The sequence below is a fragment of the Rattus norvegicus genome, chromosome 3 (assembly GCF_021556685.1).
Source record: "Rattus norvegicus strain SHRSP/BbbUtx chromosome 3, alternate assembly SHRSP_T2T, whole genome shotgun sequence".
Taxonomy (NCBI): Eukaryota; Metazoa; Chordata; class Mammalia; order Rodentia; family Muridae; genus Rattus; species Rattus norvegicus.
The window spans coordinates 124,022,499-124,042,295 of NC_141536.1; the positions used below are offsets into that span (position 1 = coordinate 124,022,499).

General features: G+C 41.6%; 1 protein-coding gene across 13 annotated transcripts in view; it reads left to right on the plus strand.

Moving 5' to 3' along the window:
• The window catches only part of Slx4ip (SLX4 interacting protein), a 177,469-nt gene that overhangs the window by 97,445 nt on the left and 60,227 nt on the right, over nucleotides 1-19,797 (plus strand).

Below are 19,797 nucleotides of genomic sequence, written 5' to 3' on the forward strand. Positions count from 1 at the left end.
TCATGAGGGAGTCTGAGAGTGCACATGGTGAGAAGCTCCTTGACCACATGTAAATTGAGAAATACATTTCAACATCAGTTTTGATGGAATTGGGAGTGTGAGCCTGCCACAGAGAAACAGCTGACTCCCATATTACTTACAGCATGAACATAAAGATGTGGTGCACACACAGCATTCTCTCATCTTTCTTTAAAAATAACTTGGCTTATAAAAAGAAAATAACTAACTTGGTATGGAGGCAAATCTTTTTTTTTTTTTTAAGTGGTTTCAATTCCTTGAGTTGATATCCAGGTGGAAAATAAAGAGCAATTGCTAATGCTTCTCAAAGGAAGCAGTGCTGCAGCTCAGCTCTGTGTGAGTGCCAGCCTGAGAAGTGGTTCTCACACATGCACTGGAGTGTGTGGTTGTGATGTCTTTATCCCCTTGCTCCTTCCTTTGAAAGCAAGGTCTCATTATGTTGGACAGGCTGGCTTTCAAAGGCCTGGGCTCAAAGTGTTGCTCTCAACTTCTTGAGACATCCCGCAGATGTGCACCACCACACTCCACTGGAGTCCTTACTTTTACAGGAATATTTAGGATTATTCCAGTTCCCAAGTATATTATCTCTCCCTTGGTGGACTGTCCACCTTGGTGCTCTAAGTGCCAAGCAGTAAGAGGAGGACTGAGTGATTCACTAGACAGACCCTGAGTAGCTGACCAGCTTGCAGCGGGATCAGATGCCCTCTATTTCCCTGCTATGCCCTGTTATAGCAGTGGTTCTCAACCTGTGGGTTGTGGCCCCCACAGGAGTCACATATCTGATATCATGCAAATTAAATGTCTACATTATGATTCATAACAGTAGCAAAATTATAGTTATGAAATAGCGACAAAATAATTTTATAGTTGGGGTCACCACAACATGAGGAACTATATTAAAGGGTTAGAAAGGTTGAGAAGCACTGGGTTACAGGGTCATGTCCTCAGTCTTGCCTCCTGTCTGTCCTGCCGTGAAGGATCAGATTCTCTTGAAAAGGTGAGGTTTAGTCGGATACACAGTTTCCTGTGAGTTTGAGAAGGTGGTATGCTCTAGCTTTCCCTGGGCAGAGTAAAGACATCCCACAGAGTTCTGTTATGCATATACTTCTTATGCAGTCCTGTTAGATTTTGCCTCCTCCATCTGACATGATGTGAAGTGGCTTAGTCATAGCTACTCTTATGTTTCTCATATTGCTCTTAAAAAGTGGTATCTTATTCAATAAATTTTAGCTCTTCTTTCCCATTTGCCAGGAATGATTCTCAGCATGGGAACACAATTTTGAAGACCACAAAGGCCTTTGGGCTCATGAAAGTAGCATTTCAGGCAGCATATAGCAGTGCACAAAGATAGGGCCATTTCAGATACAACTTGAATGCTGACGAATCTGTGAGTCTGAAATCTGAAACGTTTCATTGTTGACATTATAATTTAAGAGACTTGGATTTGGGGTTTCGGGATTAGTGAAGTTCAGCTGGTGAAGTCTGTGTAAATATTCCAAAATGAGACAAATTCTGAACTCTGCAGTGGAACTTTGGATTTGAAAATCAAGAAGTCTTTGCTCTGAGGATCTGGGGAACAGGGTTTTCCAGCAGAAGATGCTTCAGACAGAGCATGAGAAGCAAGTGTGCTGTTTCAGGAACGAACAGCCTGTGTGTGTGTACTTGTGTGCTGTTCATTCCTTGGAGCTCCCATTCACAGAGGCCCTACTTTTTGCTCCATTCTTGTTGCTCTAAGTGACATTATATCCTGAACATTGTTGTCGTTGCACTTGCTGGCAAGATTTGCCTTTTTAGATCTGGGCTGTTTATACATGTCTATATTTGATTGATGTGTGGACCCTGTAGGTGTGTGACTTATCTAAGTGAAAAGAGGGGTGTAAATGGTCCCCTCTGATGTGAGAAAACATTAGAGCATTTATCCATGCTTACTTTATTTGCTGCTGCTGCTGCTGCTGCTGCTGCTGCTGCTGCTACTACTACTACTACTACTACTACTACTACTACTACTAATCATAATAATAATAATAATAATAATAAAGCCTAGTCAGGGCTGGGGATTTCTCTCATTTTAGAGTACTTGGTTAGAATGCATTCAGTCTCCAAGGCTATATATGTCACTGGGGGTAGACATTGTTGTTTCAAAAGCTCCCACACTCCAGACACTGTGTCTTTCTTTCTGCCTGCTCTTAGCTACTGTGCCTGTCTGCCTTCTGGCATGATAATAATGGACTAACCCTCTGAAAGTATAAGCAAAACCCCAATTAAATGCTTTCTTTCACAAGAGTTCCTCTTCACAGCAATAGAATACACACACACACACATACACACACACACACACACACACACACACACACACACACCCCAGATGCACATGCCTGTATATAAGACACAGACATATACACATATAAACACATACAAACAAATGCATACACATACAAACACAGAGACACACACTGTCATGTACATACATAGATATACACATGCAAATGTGCATACATATGCAGAGACGCAGACACAAACTCATGCACACACATGCACCCATGCATGCACAAACATAGTAAAATGATTGTGATCTCTCTAAAAGTATGAGAAATTAATATTTTAAGAAGCTTGATTTAATTATTCTCAGTGCCAACATAACATCACTCTGTAACCTAAAAATATATGTAATTATATATGACAATTAATTATGGAGACATTGGTATTAGCACCTTTATATAACAGTTATATGGGAGGGCCCTCAGTTTAGAAATGCGAGTGGAGAGAAGGAGGGGAATCTCTTCTCTAGGTAGATGACGCCACCCCCTCGGCTATGGCCTGGTGCAGTCTTACGGGAATGGGTGTTCTTCTGGCGACTTACTTGATAAAAATGACCCTTGTTTAGTTTCCACCTTACCCCATTAAGAAGTTATCATCACAATGAAGAATCTAGCTATCAGTCCAAGCATACAGCAGCTGGAGAATTTAAAATATTAAACCAGTGTTCAATGTTTCAAGAATTCTGAAAATGAGGATCGTGATGCTTCCAGCTAGATAAAGGGAGTCTCATGTCAGTATGTAGTCATGGGTTGCTATGAAGAAGACACCAATGAAAACTGCAGAAATCCTTGGTGGAGGTAGGGTGAAAAGTGTCTTTCATCCGAACCAAGGTTCTATCTTATCTGCTGTTTGATTGTTTGTCTTCTGACATTGGGCTGGCATATGCTCAATAAGAAGTAAATTAATAAGTAGATAGTGACCACCACAAATGGAGCACTGCAGAGCACAGGAATGGTCGAATTCCATGAGGCTGGAGCATCTGGCAGGGTATGCCTCACAGCAAACTATGCAGCTTATCACAAGAACTGAGGCAGATTTCAGAGACAAGAGGATGGCTATTAATAATCCCGAGAGCAGGGGCATAAAGTACAGCTGACTTGAACAGATCGCGATGTGGTTAGCTTCTCACAGAATTAGTTTTTTTATCTGAGAACAGTTGAAAGAAAGTCCTCAAAGTTCATCTTGAGGAGTAGGGGCTGTGGACAATGTTGGACCCAGTTTGATACCTCTAGGAACAGACTGAAGTAAACTGATGGAGGGACCACAGGAGAGTTGCGTGGACTGTAGGAGGTGGGTAGGTGGGACTCCAGGATTGGGCTTGTATGTGCCTTCTGGAGAAGGGAGTATCAAGACTTCGAAGCAGAAAGGTCCATTGACCTAGAACTGGGGAGGGAGCAGGTTTGGGGCATATAAAGGGAAAGTGTAGACATTAAAGTTTGTATCCTCATCTTATGAACTCCCCAAAAGGAAGAGAGTGAATAACCTGCCCATTCTTCATGTTCTTCATCCTCTGCCCTCTGCCCTCTGTCTACCCACTCACCATTGGCCTGAACTGTACACTGAAAGCGATCGCTTTACCTCCTTACAGGTAAGTATGTCTTACAAAGCTGGTGCTGAGTGAGCCTCATAGCAGAACAAGTGGTTTGTCCAGGGAGAGAGGAGATTAGACGTTTCTTCGCTTTTAGGGAGCTCAAAGACCTTGAGCTACAAAGGCCTGCTTGGGAATATGAAATTGTAAACACGAGTGAAGATGACAAATAAGCGAGGATGGGGCCTGGAAACCCTCCCCCTATAGGAGCCTGAAAAGCTAGAGTCCTTCAGAGGAACGTCCTTTGTGTTTAGAATTGTAGCTGGTTTGTACAGTCTCATGTCCTATGGTAGCTGCTGTCCAGGATCTTCTCCATATCTCTTAAAGCATGGAGCGTTGATTCCAGATTAACATGTGGAAAGCGGGTTACCTATGGATAGTGCTTCTGTCCCATGAGGTGGACATGCATGGAAATAGCTCAGTGTTCCTGACAGCTGTTCTCTTGTCCAAAAGAAGAGTTTTATGTCCTTGCAAGCACGACCTTTAAAAATCAGCAGCCCCTGAGGTGTTTATGAGGACTGTGTGCTATGGCAGGCGCTACCTTCAGAGCAGGTAACTTGGCTCTGTGAGGCTTGCCAGCCTGGCCACCATTGCCCTCTTCTGGTAAAGGGCTAATGCTACAAATCCACTGAGTTTTTCAAGGAAGAAAATTGAACCTCGGTATTCACTTTGATTAACTGTGGTCTGCCACCTGGCATTAAACCCTATAATGAAATGAATGTTTGCCTTCGGTGCTGTAATATGTACACTGACCATATATCTGTGTGAGAGTCTAACCTTATTTACGATTTTGGCCTGTGAGGACTACCTTAGATAGATATCCCTATCATTTTCCACATTTGTCTGCCTTCTCTTTGATGACATATTTCACCTGCTTTCTTCTCTGCTTATGAAAGCCTGTCTGTCTCCTTCATTAGCTCACACATGTGAGTTTGCACCATTGATAGTGGCAGCAATTGCAATGAATATGGCTCTAATCAATTTTAGTATCTAATATCTCTTAAACAGTAGGGCAGAGAATATTATAGTCCTGGAATAGACAATATTTAGTAGGGATATCTTACTATTTCTTGGTGACATACTAATGTGCTTTATAATTCAGAGATTACTTTTTGTTACATGGTAAAACTTGGACTACACTGAAGTAATTGACTCCATTGGAAAGGGCAGAGAGAGTATGGTATGTCAGTATTGTTGTGGAGTAACTAATCTATGAACAGGCCCTGCAGTTTACTCTTTTCTGACTAGTCTTTGGCGTCTTCCCTTCCTTCTCCGGTAGAGAAGTAGATATGCTTTCAGTGACTGAATGGACATTGCTGTATAGAGGAACCATGGAGAATATTTATAAGAGAAATGGTGTTTTATGAGTCATTTAGGTACTTCTTTAATGAAATCCTTCTTAAAATGTAGAATTTCAGTTATTCCATTAAATAGCTATTTGACACTTAAACCTGAAGGCTAGTACGTAAAAGCTAGGCACCACGTATATCCATTTTATTAGAGTACAAAGGCATGTTTATCTTTCCAGCTAGATAGATTGGATGCCAACAGTTAAGATAATTGGTATTTTTTCTAATAATTTAGTAGCAAAAGTAAATGCATCTAATGCCATGATCTTTTGGGGAGTTTGATTATGATACGTGGAAGAATAGTCCATCTACTCCTAGCTAGAGAGTTCTATGCGTATTACCCAAAATAAAGGTGATCAGTGTTTCTTGAAGAGCAGTGGGATTGCCATCACTCTGATTTTCACAAAAGTAAAACTCCACATAGTCTATTTCTAAAGGATCTGCTATAACACCTATATTATTTCATAAATTGTATCCCCTTGTTCAGGACTCGTTCCTTCCCTCCTCTGTCCCTAACCGTGGGCAGTGTCGTGACGAATGCTTTGCGGGGAGGTTGCAGTCCATCAGTTGTGCAGATGCTGAATCGCAGGCTGCAGTTGTTTTTCCTAACATGTTCCATGGTGTCCCGATGAAAACCCTCAGTCATACCATCTGCCAAGGTACAGACTTGGAGGACCTTTTCTTTGTTCTTGGCATTGAGAGCAGGAGCAGCAGCCCTAGCTCTTGATCCACTGACTCTGGAACTTTTGCCCCCTTTTACTTCCTCCTCCTTTCCTCTGATCCTTAGAAGTTCTCCAGCACTGAGAAGTCAGCTGGCTCTAAGTGGGGGCTTCTGTGTGGGCACTGTTGACGAGATAATCCAAATGATCTTTTGTGGGGGGCTGGCCTGTGCCATGTCAGATGCTCAGCAGTATTCTGTTGTCTGCCCACTAGGTGCCAGTTGTGGCAGCCTAAATGTTTCCAGTCATGGAGTGTAGGAGGAAAACTATTTATTGGGGGGGGGGGTGGTGGTAGTTAAATTTACCTCCATATTTAAAACCTAAATAAAGTTCTTCCTTTAGCTGTCCTATTTGGAGATAATCTGCAGTCAGGCTTCATTAGTAGGTGCCAATGTATGATACACAAAGCCTGATGCTTCCTTAAGTTGAGGAGGTAAGGATGTCCTGTTAAGGGACAGTGCAGAATTAATCAGAAAGCACTTACCAAAAATAATTTAGCTGCTCCCCGCCACCACCAAAGAACAATATTTAGTCTTTCTGTTAGTTAAGTTAGAAATGCACTATAGAACTTGATTTCATGAAACTAATTCTCTCCTCGCAGTGTTAAGGCAGAGGCAGCGAGGGAAGGATAGAAGCAGGATTACAGAAAGAGTGGGATGTGATCTAGAAAGAAGAGCAGGGGGTGATGCTGCATAGGGAATAGACCACGGAAGATCCTCCAAAGTTTTAGATGTTTTTGAAATCATAACCTGCAACTTAATTTCTAGAGGTCTCAGGTCAGGGTTTATCACTCATTGCCTACCCTGTTTGAAAGACAGTGATTTATCATTTCCCCCATGCCTCCAGTTGTCCTACTCAGTGAACCTGCAGAGAAGCCACGCAGTATTAGAGTCCATGTGGCAAAGCCAGGACAATATGCTAAGTGTAATTTCGTTTTTAAAAAACGAAGGAAGGAAGGAAGGAAGGAAGGAAGGAAGGAAGGAAGGAAGGAAGGAAGGAAGGAAAGAAGGAAAGGCCGGGAAAAGCAGCCAATGAAACATCTCCAGCAATGCATCGTGGGTCGTGCAGATGATCCTAAATGTGTGTCCAAGGACAGGAACCACTGCCTTAGGTCCCTGGTTGTCAGAGTGTGGCCCCAGATACATCAAGGTTACCTGGTATCTTGTTAGAAATTCAAATTCCCAGTTCCCCCTTCCCCTCCAGGGCAAGCCTTGGCAATCTTCTGTGGATCTTACACACATTGAAGCTTGAGGAACACTATTTTTGGCCATGGTGATGTCAGTCAGGCCCTGAGAATCGTGAGCATCTTACAGCAGATTTTATAACCATTATTCCAATGTCAGCGGTAGAGTCTTCAGAGTTCAGCGGCCTCAGGAGACTCTTCACTTACTGAGAGGAGGATGCCTGGGAGATGTAAGTTTCCACTGAGAACCTTTATAAAGTTTAATTGCTAATGCGTAGGTGGCAGCTGATACTGAGTTGTCCCTCCCACTCAGTTCAGCTAAGCTTTCAACCTCTCTCTCAATATTCTTAATTAATGATCTGCAGCTTCTGAAGCCATTTCATCAGGGGTCTCATGTCCCAGCATGTTTCCTCTGTGAGCATCTCTTGAAGAAGGTGTTATTTCCAGCAGTCAATTAGAAAAGGAAAGTGGAGGTGACTCTCAACAGGTCCTGTGACCACTTAACTATCTCTCTTTATTCTTCTTTGTAATTCTCTAAAAATGGGCCAGAGGAGGAAAACTTCATTTCTGACCAACAGCCTGGCCTTGTTTATCTAACACAGGCTTGTCCCATTTGGATTTCAGTTTCCTGCCTTAGGCAGGAATTGATTGAAAATTCCCTTTGAACTCTTGATCCCTTTGTGGAAAGTAGTTACAAGATTGTTTCTCTAGCTGGGAGAAGTTGAACACAGAGAGGGAACTCAGCCCTCAGCCCCGAACTTTAAAGGTCATTCCCACCAACACTGAGGAGATTAGACAGGAACTTCGGTCATTTTAAGAATCAGTCTTGAATTCTGTGTTCCTGTTTGATAAAGTAGGGCACAGGTGAAAGATGATGAGAGCTTAATCTTCTTAATCCTCTAATTCTAAGTAATAATTTTTATTGCTTATCTTCTGTTTACAAGGAAAATACCTTTAAAACTTTTATTGGATCTAACACCTTCGTTGGTAAATTTCATAGAAATTTCCCAGGTTAGTCCCTCTCATTCCCTCACAGACAGTGTTGAGGAGGGTTCTGGAATTCCCTGTGGGATGGGAATCCCCTTGTATCACTGAGCACTTCCTATTTCAGGGTCCTGATGCTCTTTGTGGCTTCAGTCTCTCACTCAGATAATGTAACCAGGCTTTTAAAGCAAGGAGTCAATTTGGAAATGTAATGACACTGTCCATTGTCTTGCCAATATCCATATGCATGTTTTGAAATTAGTGAATAATGCTAATTAACCAATTTCTTTTGTCCTTACTTCACATTCGACTCCAGATAGCACAGGTAAAGAACACCTCATTATCATTATCAGTTAAGTTACTGCTAAGAATGTTAACTCCTCTATATTTACAACAATTTAAATGAAGCAGTTCTGTTTGTTGACACTTTACTTTCTACATTATCATCTTGACAAGAGTAGGCATGATTGCTCCCCATTTAACAGATAAGGGGTTGAGAATCAAACAGTCTTGGGAACTTACATACATAAAAAACATGCTTTTGGAGGTAAAATTTCCCTTAGAAGATAGATACACACTCTCTGATTCTTGAGGTCATTGAACCCACATCTTTATGGACACACTTTAGAAACATAAAAGCCAGTAACCACCGGCACACTCCTGGATGATTGAAGGGTTGATATAAATGCAGCAAGGCAGTCATCCTTGTGTGATTTTATTCATGTATCACAGATAGAAACCCGTGTCCTACAGTTCTACCGTGGCGGTGTGCTGATTCACTCAGTCACCCACTGTTTGGGCTTTGGTTTCTGTAGAGTTTGATCTTCTGGCTCGGGCAGTGAGATCTCTTCCTTTGGCAGATCACTTCCTGTCTGTAAACCCCTTCTGGTTTGTAAGTCTTCCGTACAAATTGACTATAGCTATCTCCTCAGATTTGTTCTGCTTTGCCTACTTCTCTGTCCTTAAGGCCAGAAACAACCAAAAAGGAATATTCGTCTACCTTTAATTATAAGCTTTGTATTATATTTTATTCTATTTTCTTGGTTTGGAAAATATTTTTCTTTTCTTACTCAATCCTTGTGACACAATTTTAAGTATTGCTGCTGTTGTGGTCACTTTTGCCTGACTATATGATAAATTTTTTTCAGTTTGAAAATGCATAACATTAATCACTAAATATGAAGCCTGGTCCACCTTGATGCTACTTGTTCTGGCTATTAACGCCAAAGTAGCCTAATAGAAAATTAATGTCCACAGAAATTTACTACCACTAGTAATCTGACTTGACTTAGAATGCCACTGTGCTGAGCTTCTTAGATTTTTTTAGAGCCAAATACTGTCCTTAGCATATAAAAAGGTCTATCTTTATAAAAACACTAACTAATTAGATTGGTCTTATCCCTCCAAGTCCAGATTCCCCATTCTACAAGATCTAGCTTTTGCTACCGGGATATTCGATTGTCCATTTGCTAGCATCATTCAGTGTATTGGTATCTTCCACCACATTGACAAAAGTGGGGGGGGGGGGGGAGGATAAGAATCCTGGAACCTAGGAACAACTCTTCAAATCACATGCAAGATGTGTGGATGTATCAACTGGCCCTTGTGGCTTTGTTAAATGCCTATAAATCCATCCATATGTTCCATTGCTCTGTTTTTTGTTTGTTTTAATTCACTGAGACCTTTTGCACATACTTAGATTCATTTTGTCAGTATATGTTGAGCTTCTCTCCTCAGCCAGACCCTTTAAAATGTAGAATGTTAGGGCTTGCTAGCAGATTTGATGTGGAATATGAGAAAAAGACACACATCAAAAAAAAAAAAAAAAGTCCCAAGTTTCTGGCCTGAACAATTAGGCAAGAGTTGCTATTTACCAAGCCAGCTCAACTTAACCTGGTAGGAGCAGATTCCAGAATAAAATATGGACAGTATCATTTTAAGTCTGTTAAATTGTTTGTTCAATATCTTAGCGAAAATGAGGAACATGGGTTCCTCAATTGGCAATTGGGTGCATGTATCTGGAGTTGTGGGACATCCAAGCCAAGAACTAAAAAAAAAAAAAAAAAAAAAAAAAAAATTGCCATCTATCAGCTTGTGAAACCTGAGATGTGAGTGTACATGATGCTAAGATATACCCAAGGAATGGGCTTCCCTACTTACAAGGCCACTGTGAAGGGGACAAGCTAGGAACGAAGACTAAGAAAAAGCAGCTTGTGGTGAAAGAAAGCCAGGAAAGCAGGCTACTGGTGTTCCATACATCAGGGGTTCCATACATCAGGGGCGGACAGGGCGAGTGAATTATTTTGTTAGGTGACACTGAGAGGTAAAGTAACAGAACAATCGAGAGTTGGACCATTGCACTTGTCAATGAGGGCCACTGGCCATTGGTAAAAGACACTTTTATAGTTAGTGATATATTATGGAGGACATAGGAAATTACAATTCCTGACTGACATTTTATGTGCTTTGACTCCACTTTCTACCATTTATGGCAGTCTAGGAGCCCTTCAAGGAAGAAGAGGAAGTTTGATTTTAATAATAGTGGTTTTTTTTTTTCTTGATTTCCCCGAATAATCTGCTAAACCCTTGCTCTGTCCCATTGGAAACATGCCTGTCATGCTGCTTGTCAGTTCTTAATGCAGTGCTACTAGCAGTTCCCAGCACTCTCCAGTGCCCACGTGACCCACCCTGTGCCTAGAGCAGCCTCTATGCATGGTCTGGGCCCCACACTCATTAAATAACTCAAGCACTGCTACAGAATCTTACTGTTTGGAGTTTATCCTCTTTCATTCCATTTCTGCTCTTTCCTTACCAGTCCATGCTACTTGTCAACCATGATCCAGCCTTCTTGATTTCCATCACCACCTTTATCATCCCACTTCAGAGAATAGTATCTTGGTTGGTTGACTTCATGTTAGTGTAAAAAACCTGGAAGTGAACCAGAAGTGAATTTTTAAGATCTTTAGCAAGACATTATTTTATCTGTGATTCTCATCCTTGGCTCTATATCACAGTTGACCTCCAGAGAGGTCTTATTTTTAAAGACAATAATTCATACCAATGAAAGGATCTATTGTTTTCATAATCATAACAAATTGTGTGTGTAAAGGAGCTTTGGGATTGTATACTCTAGTGAGCCCCAGCTTCTCCTGCATTATGTGGGGAGACTTTGTCAGGCCCTTCCGATCTCATACCGAAAATGCTGTGAGCAGTCCTCTGGCATTCTTAAGGATCGACATCAGACTTTCTAGAGCAGCCATGAGAATCACCTCTAGGCTTGTAAAACACTGGGCCTTACACTTATCCTGGAAACTTGTATGAGATCCCTATTTACAACTCAAACTAGCTACAGAAAATTCTGGCACTTGGAGAACCAGGGGTCAAGACTACAGACTGTTATGATAAATACCCTTCAGGTTCTACACACAGAGAGTGTCTCCCCAGAAGAATAACCAAAAGGAAGAGTTTGGCAAGGACAGAGATGGGCATACGGTTTGCCTCTTTGGGACCTCTCCAGCTCTGGTGACCCTGAGCCCTGCAGAAGTATGCACCTCTCATATGCACAGTGTGTGGGGAGTCTTTATTCTAAGGCTATGACTCAGTTTGCAGCCACACAATTAGATTCTTTTTTTTTTGTCTGTACAGGTAATATGTAGCCTCATCTTTGGCCTGTCAAATTTGGCTGGTGCGTGTGTGTAAACACACACACAAACACACACACACACACACACACACACACACACACACACACAGAGAGAGAGAGAGAGAGAGAGAGAGAGAGAGAAATAGTATTTGTACAGAGTTACTACCCCAGAAAAAATTTAAATGGCAACTTGACTGGGTTAAGTGCAAGACACAATTTGGCAAATTCTTTGTTATTTTAAAGTAGAAGAAAAGAACACTGTTGTGGGAGTATTCTTTAAATTATTTGGTATTTAGCCCAAGAAATGGAATTCCTCTAAATCATTGAAAAATCCCTAAATTCTTGGTTAAAGATTACGTGTCCCACCCAAGGAGGTAGGAAAGTTATGCCCTCGCTCTTTCACCTTCATTCTTACTGTGCACAAATCTCCCTCTAAGACTACCTTCCATTTCAAACTACCTCAGTCTAGGTGTTGGTCACCAAGAATATTAGAGGGCTTTTCTTTGACTCATAATAATATCTTATAAATTCCTCCAGCTCAAGTTAACCTGATTTTTAGTGTATCATCAGGAACATAGAATTTTTTAACATATACATATATATATACATGCATACACACACATATACACATGCACATACCACATGTACATATACATACATACATACACATACATACCTTCACACACTCATACAGAGGACACAGATAACATACATATAAACACACTGACATACACATTGTTTGAGAGAGAGAGGGGGTGTGGGGGGCGTTTATGATAGAAATGTACAGGTCTGTGTTCCAAACACCATTTCAGGGTACAGAAGCCATCATTGGTCCTGATCATGTTGTAGACCAGCCTTCATGTTGCCAACTCTGAATGGTGCCTGCTCTGTTCTGCTCCTTTGGAGACTCAGGACTTCATAATACTTCATAGTGAATTACCTTTTCCTCCACATTCTCTGTAGCAGAAATATGTAAGAGCAGCGTGTATATATTTTACTTTGCCCTCTGGCATGATTATACATCATCTGCCTGCTCTTCCCAGAAGCACTGCATTGCTCGAGTAAAGGTACAAAAGAATTTCAAGCATTTATTAGATCTTAGTAAATACTTGGCACTACATATGTGCAAAACATTTTTAATTGATAATTTTGAGTCTAATTAGAATGTCCTGGAATTGAAACAGATACCATCTTTAGAGGGGAGTAAAGAGAGGGGGATGGGGCTGACATCATCCGCCCTACACTTAGGGCATTGTGTCCCTCATTGCTACAGTGCTCTGAACCTGCCATAGGTTGGGTAACTGAAGTGAAAGGGCTGCGGATTACATTTGAAAATTGCTAGGGAAAGCACCTAAAACAGTGAGGTAGTGACTGGAAGCCTGTTCCTAACTTTGCTCTGTGTACAGTGGTGGATAGAGTTCCTAGTTTTGTACAGAGGTCCCAGTGGTGTGTACTAAAGCAATCCCTTTACTAACAGTAGTTTCAGTGGCCACTGCTTTATTTCCAACAGCATGGTGCATCTTTTCCTAAGCCTGTCTTTCTCTTTTTTGAATGGACAAGAAAGTTTGCTAAAGGACACCAAGCAGCCTCTTTCTTACTCATTTCTCCTTACAGAAGCCACCATCAAACCCACTTTATCTGTCTTCCCCTTGGCTTTCTTTCCGTTTCTTTATGATTTTCTCTGTATCTTTAAAATAGAGATAAATCTTAGTGAGGAATCTACTGTAAACTTTGGAATGACTAGAAAGTCCCTCGCCCTGTAATTAGAATCCTACAGTGAACATAGAGGAAAAGCAGCTCTCCTGTCCCAACCCCTTTTGGCCTCATATAGGCTACTTCTGTCTCTTCCAATCCATTTTAACTAGAAAAACTTGAACTCAGAGAGTAAATCTTTCGCTGACTTTACCCAGTAACTTTCCTCTGATGGAACTGGTTCATGAAGCCTAGATTTGTCCTTGGATCTGACTGGTTTGAAAGTGAGAAAATAACTCATTGGCTTGAACTAAGAATGTATTATTGCCTCTTTCTGTCAGTATGTGAGGTAATCTTAATTGTAAGCTGTGGGCTTGATTCTGTAGTCTTATTCTGTGGAAAGGCTGTAAGAGAGGGGGAGGTGGTCCCTCCTAAAGCAGCAAGGCCAATGAGCCCTTTTCCCTAGTGATGCTTTTACTCCTTTAACAAACATTCTTCTTTGCCACCTATGTGTCACACTCAGTCCTGGGAATTGACAACTCCGAGGGAACCCTGAAGGCATGACTTTATGCAGGCAGGCTTCTTGAGTGCCAGATGTGACTGTAGTCACGTGTTTGCTGCCTGTGGTGAGCTTCAGAGCAGAAGCAGGAAGAAGTGCTGTGGCTGTGCTGAGAGTTTAGTCCTGCCTGGAGGTGGGAGTGGGGGTTGTCCTGAAGTGCCAAAGGGACGGGTATTGCGTGTGGAGATCTTTCCCTTGGTCATCTGCTGTAGTTTATCTGGTGATTTCTAGCCATGTAGTTGGTGTTTTATATTGTGTAGATTTTTGTAATGTGTTTATATGAGCCATGATGGAATGGTAGAGAAGACAAATTGCCATATTTTGTATGTCTTTGTGGTGACATTTATTTATAGAAGGATGAGCATTTTGTATCCAGGTAGAAACAAGTATGTAGTCAGCCATGGAGGTAGGATCTAGAGTCGAAGTCTCTTTGAAGGAGTTCTCATATTTCACCCAGGAAAATTGGTGCCTGAAGGATCCTTTGCCCTCAGGATGGACTTCCCTTGTGTCTTCTTTGTGCAGTCAGGTTTGAATACATCTTCCTGACCCTGGTTCCCACTGCCTGCCATGATCCTCTCTTCTGCCTGAGAAACTTGCCTGTCCCCTTGCTCCCTCTGCCTTTCAGGGTTCCTCTGTAACCCGAGACTTCCTGCTCTGTTAGCATCCTGTGCTGACATTGACCTGTGGGTCTGCATTATGGACTTGAGCATATAGAACTATCATGGCCACTTTGAGTGCTGTGGTTGGTTTTCCTCCATGGCTTGCTGTTTCATGGGATTCACTGAGTCAACACCTCCCATGCAGGGCCTTTTCTCTGCTGTCTCTGGGTTTTAGATGAACACTGTGTTGGGTGAGTACCGTGAGGTTGTGCCCCTGTGTTAATGAGGGCTCAGACAGTGTGGAAACTCTTCTGTGTATGTGCTCTGTATTGATTTTCACAGTGATACATGCTACCGTTTTCACTTTTATGTTATAGTTTTGTAAAGGCAGAAGACAAGGTCTCTCTGAAGACTCAAAAAGAGCACAACATAAAGTTAGGCCACCGAAGGTGAAATAACTATGGTGTGTCTGCCATTGACCTTATGCTTGGGTAGTCCCAGGATCTTTGCACTTTAAATTTTGAAAGAAAAAATAAAACAAAATGAAACAAAACAAAACGAAACTTTTACCCCTGATGATGACAGCTTTCATCGATGTAAAATGAGGAGTGTTCATCGGTGCACTGGGATGAATAGCCATGGCCTTGTTTCTAGAAAAGGCTTTTGAGTCCTTGCCTCGCCCTAAAACTTAGGGCAGTTTGTTCGGTCATATGTTTTTTCTTTCTGCCACTGAATATGAAACATTTTCATGGGCTGCTAGAGTGCTAATCACAGGGCTTTAGAGTCCACTCTGTTCTGGAACCATTTCTGCTTACGCTCACGTTCTAGCAGGGAGGTCTCCTCCACAGACCAGTCATTTAATGCAGGAGTCTATAAGCACTTTAAGAATGTATCTAATCCAGAGGAGGAAGATAAATACGTCAGAAAAACTTTTCAGAACTTGCTGTGCACCTGTTAGGTTTGGAAGATGGTGACCCTACCAAGCAGTAGGACACAGCAGTGAGGCCTAATGAGAGGTTCAGATTGGCTAGAGTAGGAGTGCTCTGTTGCTGTCATTACAGGTTCATGGGGACACCACTAGGAAAGGTTCTGGTAGTCTTAAGTGGGTGTGGGAGAAGCAGCGGAACAGGAGTGAATGGATATCTAAGAACACATTAAAAAAGACAACTTACAAGATGAAGTGACCTATTCCAGAAGGCTAGGGAAAGGCAATTGTTGGAGTACCTCCCAGGATTTTGGGTAACCACTTCTAGATAGAGGGGTAAAAGAAAAAGTTGGCCTGTGTGTGTACAACTGAGTGCATGACTGAGTTATGAAACATAATAAAGTGAGGGAGTATCTGTGGCAGGCCTGAAAACTAAGCTATGCTACCGGCCTGGTGTAAAGAGGTTTACTTGGGAAGGGAGAGGAGGGAGGACCTGGGAAAGGGGAGAGGCAAACAAGTGGACATATAGACAGCAGACAGATAGCAGATCCGTGATGGCAGGGAGAGGGGGCAGAGAAGGACAAAGAGAGAACACAGGGGACAGAGAGAGAGAGAGAGAGAGAGAGAGAGAGAGAGAGAGAGAGAGAGAGAGAGAGAGCGTGCGTGCTGGGGTGGTGGGTAGGTTCTTTTGCTGACTTCACTCACCTGGTGCACCTGGTGGCAGCAGGTGATGAGGAAAGCAATTGCTAGGTCCCTAGGGGCAGGCCACAGGAATCTCCTGTAGGCTAACATTCCTCTGAGTTACAGCACTAATGTTATAAGATATAATATGGTGAAGGATGTCATCTTTGTGGACCCCAGCCAAGGTGCACCCCTGAGAAATTAAGCCAGGCAACAGATCTGGTGGAAAAGGAGTTTATTGGGGAGGGAAGAGGAGTGAGGGCCTGGAAAAGGAGATGGAGGCAGACAGGTGAACATGGAGATAGACAGACAGCAGGGCTATGAGAGCAAAGGTCAAGAGGTGTGTGTGTGTGTGTGTGTGTGTGTGTGTGTGTGTGTGTGTGTGTGTGTGTGTGCAGAGAACAGACAGAGAGGATGCTGGGAACAGACTGAAAGAGAGAGAGAGAGCTGCTGAGTGGAGGATGGGTCCTTTTGTGTGCAGCACACACCTGATGTTCACCTGGCAGTGGTAGCAGTTCATGACAGAAGTAATTGGTAGGTCCCTGAGGGCAGGCCAGTGGAATCCCCTGTACACTAACATTCCTCCCTAACAATGTGCAGCTATTTCTCAAAGCCCTTTGAATCCCTTCTTGAATGACCCACTCTTGCCTGTGGAAGAAGTGATGCTTCCCATGTTTTCTGTCCTGAAGAGAGCTGGAGAGTTTTTATTCTGAGTAGAAACAAGCTCCTAATTAATGCTAAGGAGGAAGGGAGGCTGTGCCTCCTGCTGTGCTTAGAGGCCTAGTTTGTTCACCTCCATTTACTCAGGGGAGAAAGAAGCAGAGCCTTGAGAGCAGAGAACTTTAGGAGGCACAATGGTCCTGATTAGTGCAGATCATCCAAGCTTCTGCTAGAGAGAGGCAAGGCCTGGTGGTTGCCCAGAGAGAACCACAGCCTGCCAAGCATAGAATCTTCCAGAAATCTAGGAAAATTCTCTCCTATATTACCAGCGTAAGAATTGATACTTTATTTATTCAAAGAAAGAAAAATCCAATTAATCTATAATCAATTATAGACCAGGATGTATTAGAAAACCCCAGATTGAATTTTGTGTTTCATTGGATTTAGATGGGAAAGTTAGAGCTTGATTTTGACTAAGTTCTTAAAAGGTAAGCCTCCTTTCATTATGACTGTAGGATTTAAAATACAGTGCTTGTGGCCATTAGAAATCAGCTTTTTATGTGTTATGGTTTTCCAGAATGATTTTAAAAAATAGTATTAATTTAATAGTAAGGCTAACATTAAAAGACATCAATGTAGATACCAGAACCCATATCTTAAAGTGCCTTTTAGGCCTCTCTGGCTTCTAGGCTTCTAGGCTGTCTGCTCTGGCTTCTTGTTCAACTCCACCCTTGCCTTGGTCATCACTCATATTCAACCCAGATATCTGCTCATCCAATGTATCCTTCTTGGGAAGATAAGCCCAGTCATCACTGTAATTCCAATGCAAGCAACATTGATAGATGACTTGAGGAAGGCAGAGAGGCCTCAAGTTACAATTCTTAGGTTTCTTGATGCCAATATAGTATAGAACAGAAGCCACTTAACATCCTATTGAAAAAGCCTATGCATGTAAAGCATAGTACAAGAAAACAGAGAGCTGAAAATATCACAGGTGCTCTTCCCTTTCTTCAGTTAGCCGTTGTCACTGGTCCCATCAGCTATGAGTCAGTGCCTGCAAAACATGCACGCATTATTACTATATCACAAATTGGGTTGCTTTTTAAGATTTTGATAAATATACTTCAGTGGAATCAATTTTCTTTTTTTATCCAGTATATTATATTTTATGTATTTAAAATGCATTTTGGGCACATTTTATAAGATTCTCAGTTGGCTAAAAATTCATAGCACACAAAATGTTAATATTCCCCAGCTAAGATCTTGTAGTTGTGGCCTCCACCTGGTGGCAGCATCCTCCTTAAAGGTTAGATCTATAATCAACAATTAAGAACAAAATCTAAGCATAGCCATATATATACTCGAATGTGGTTTTCAAACATTGTTTTGCCACAGCCCACAAAACATCAGCCTTTCGTCATAATTCATACACAGACTTACATTTCACAAAACAGTCCTCAATCTTAGTTTCCGACACATCAATATTTTTCATGGCTTTCTAATATTCTCTTGGATTTCTTTAATTAAAAAACAATTCTGGTTGGGCAGTAGTGCCACACGCCTTTAATCCCAGCTCTTGGGAGGAAGAGACAGGGGAGTATCTTTGAGTTTAAGGCCAGCTTGGTCTACAGAGTTAGTTCTAGAATAGCCAAGGTTACACATAAAAACCCTTTTTCGAAAACCCTAAAAAAATAAATAAAAATAATAAAATTTTTGATGCATCAAACTAAATTGCAGTCAGCCACAATACACTGCCTTTGTAAGAAGTTATATAATATACACACAGTCAGATATCATACTTATATTTTAAAATGATTTATGAGTGATCAGTAATTCATACATGGTGAGAAGAGCCACTTTTCTATGTACAACCAACGTCCCTTTTTTAGGACCCTGCATCCTCCTGTCATTTGGCTTCTTATGCCACTCGGACACTGCCCTACCACTTTCTCCATTCATGGCTCTTGCTACTACGGAATGTCTGTCACGGAGCCATAGAGTGTCCATTGGACTGTCCTCTTTAACTCATTCTGGTTTTGGGATGAGTCCATTGGCTATGACAACATTTTGATAAATACCATTCCATTGTGTGACTAGAATACTAGTTTATTCCCCTGTTGATGATCCTTGAGTCTGTCTTCAGTTTGGGCTAATGAGAATAGAGCTCAGATAAACTTGTAAGATGGCCTTGTTGGCCTAATGGCCTCCTTGGCCTAGTCAGCAAGTACACGGGTAGCTATAGAAAGCTGGAAAACCATTTGCCAAAGTGGTTGAACCCAGTTGCATTCCCAACAGTGTATGTTTGGTCTCCTCCATTTCATTCCTGCCATTTGGTATGGTGTCAGTCTTTGTGGTTTAAGTCCTTCTGATCCATTCCCTAGTTATGGATGTTAATTAGGACCTGAGTTTCTCTGGCAACCGGGAAGTGCAGCCACATATTTCAGCTTAGATTAAAAAATTCTATCACTCTGTGGAAGTTGTTTACATATTTTGAATATCAGTCCTGCATGTCAGACATGTATATTTATAAATGCATTTTATCCAATCTGTGGCAAGCATGTCATTTTACTGATGATCCTGATGATGAGCAGAAATTTCTTTGATTGCTGGTATCCAATTTAATCAACAATTTTTCCTTCAATGTTTTGTGTTTCCTGGAAGTGGAAGATTTATGAACTTTTTCCTGCCCTGGTGATACAAATAATAGCATTTTGGTTTCTACACTTAAGTTTATAATCTATATCAAATTAAATGTAATATCTGGTAATAAGGTAAATACTAGTTTCATTTTCTTTCTGTGTTTTTGGCTGATGTTCTAGCAACCTTTGTTGAATCTGCTCTCCCCATGTTTTTACAAAAATTACAAAGGAAATTAAAC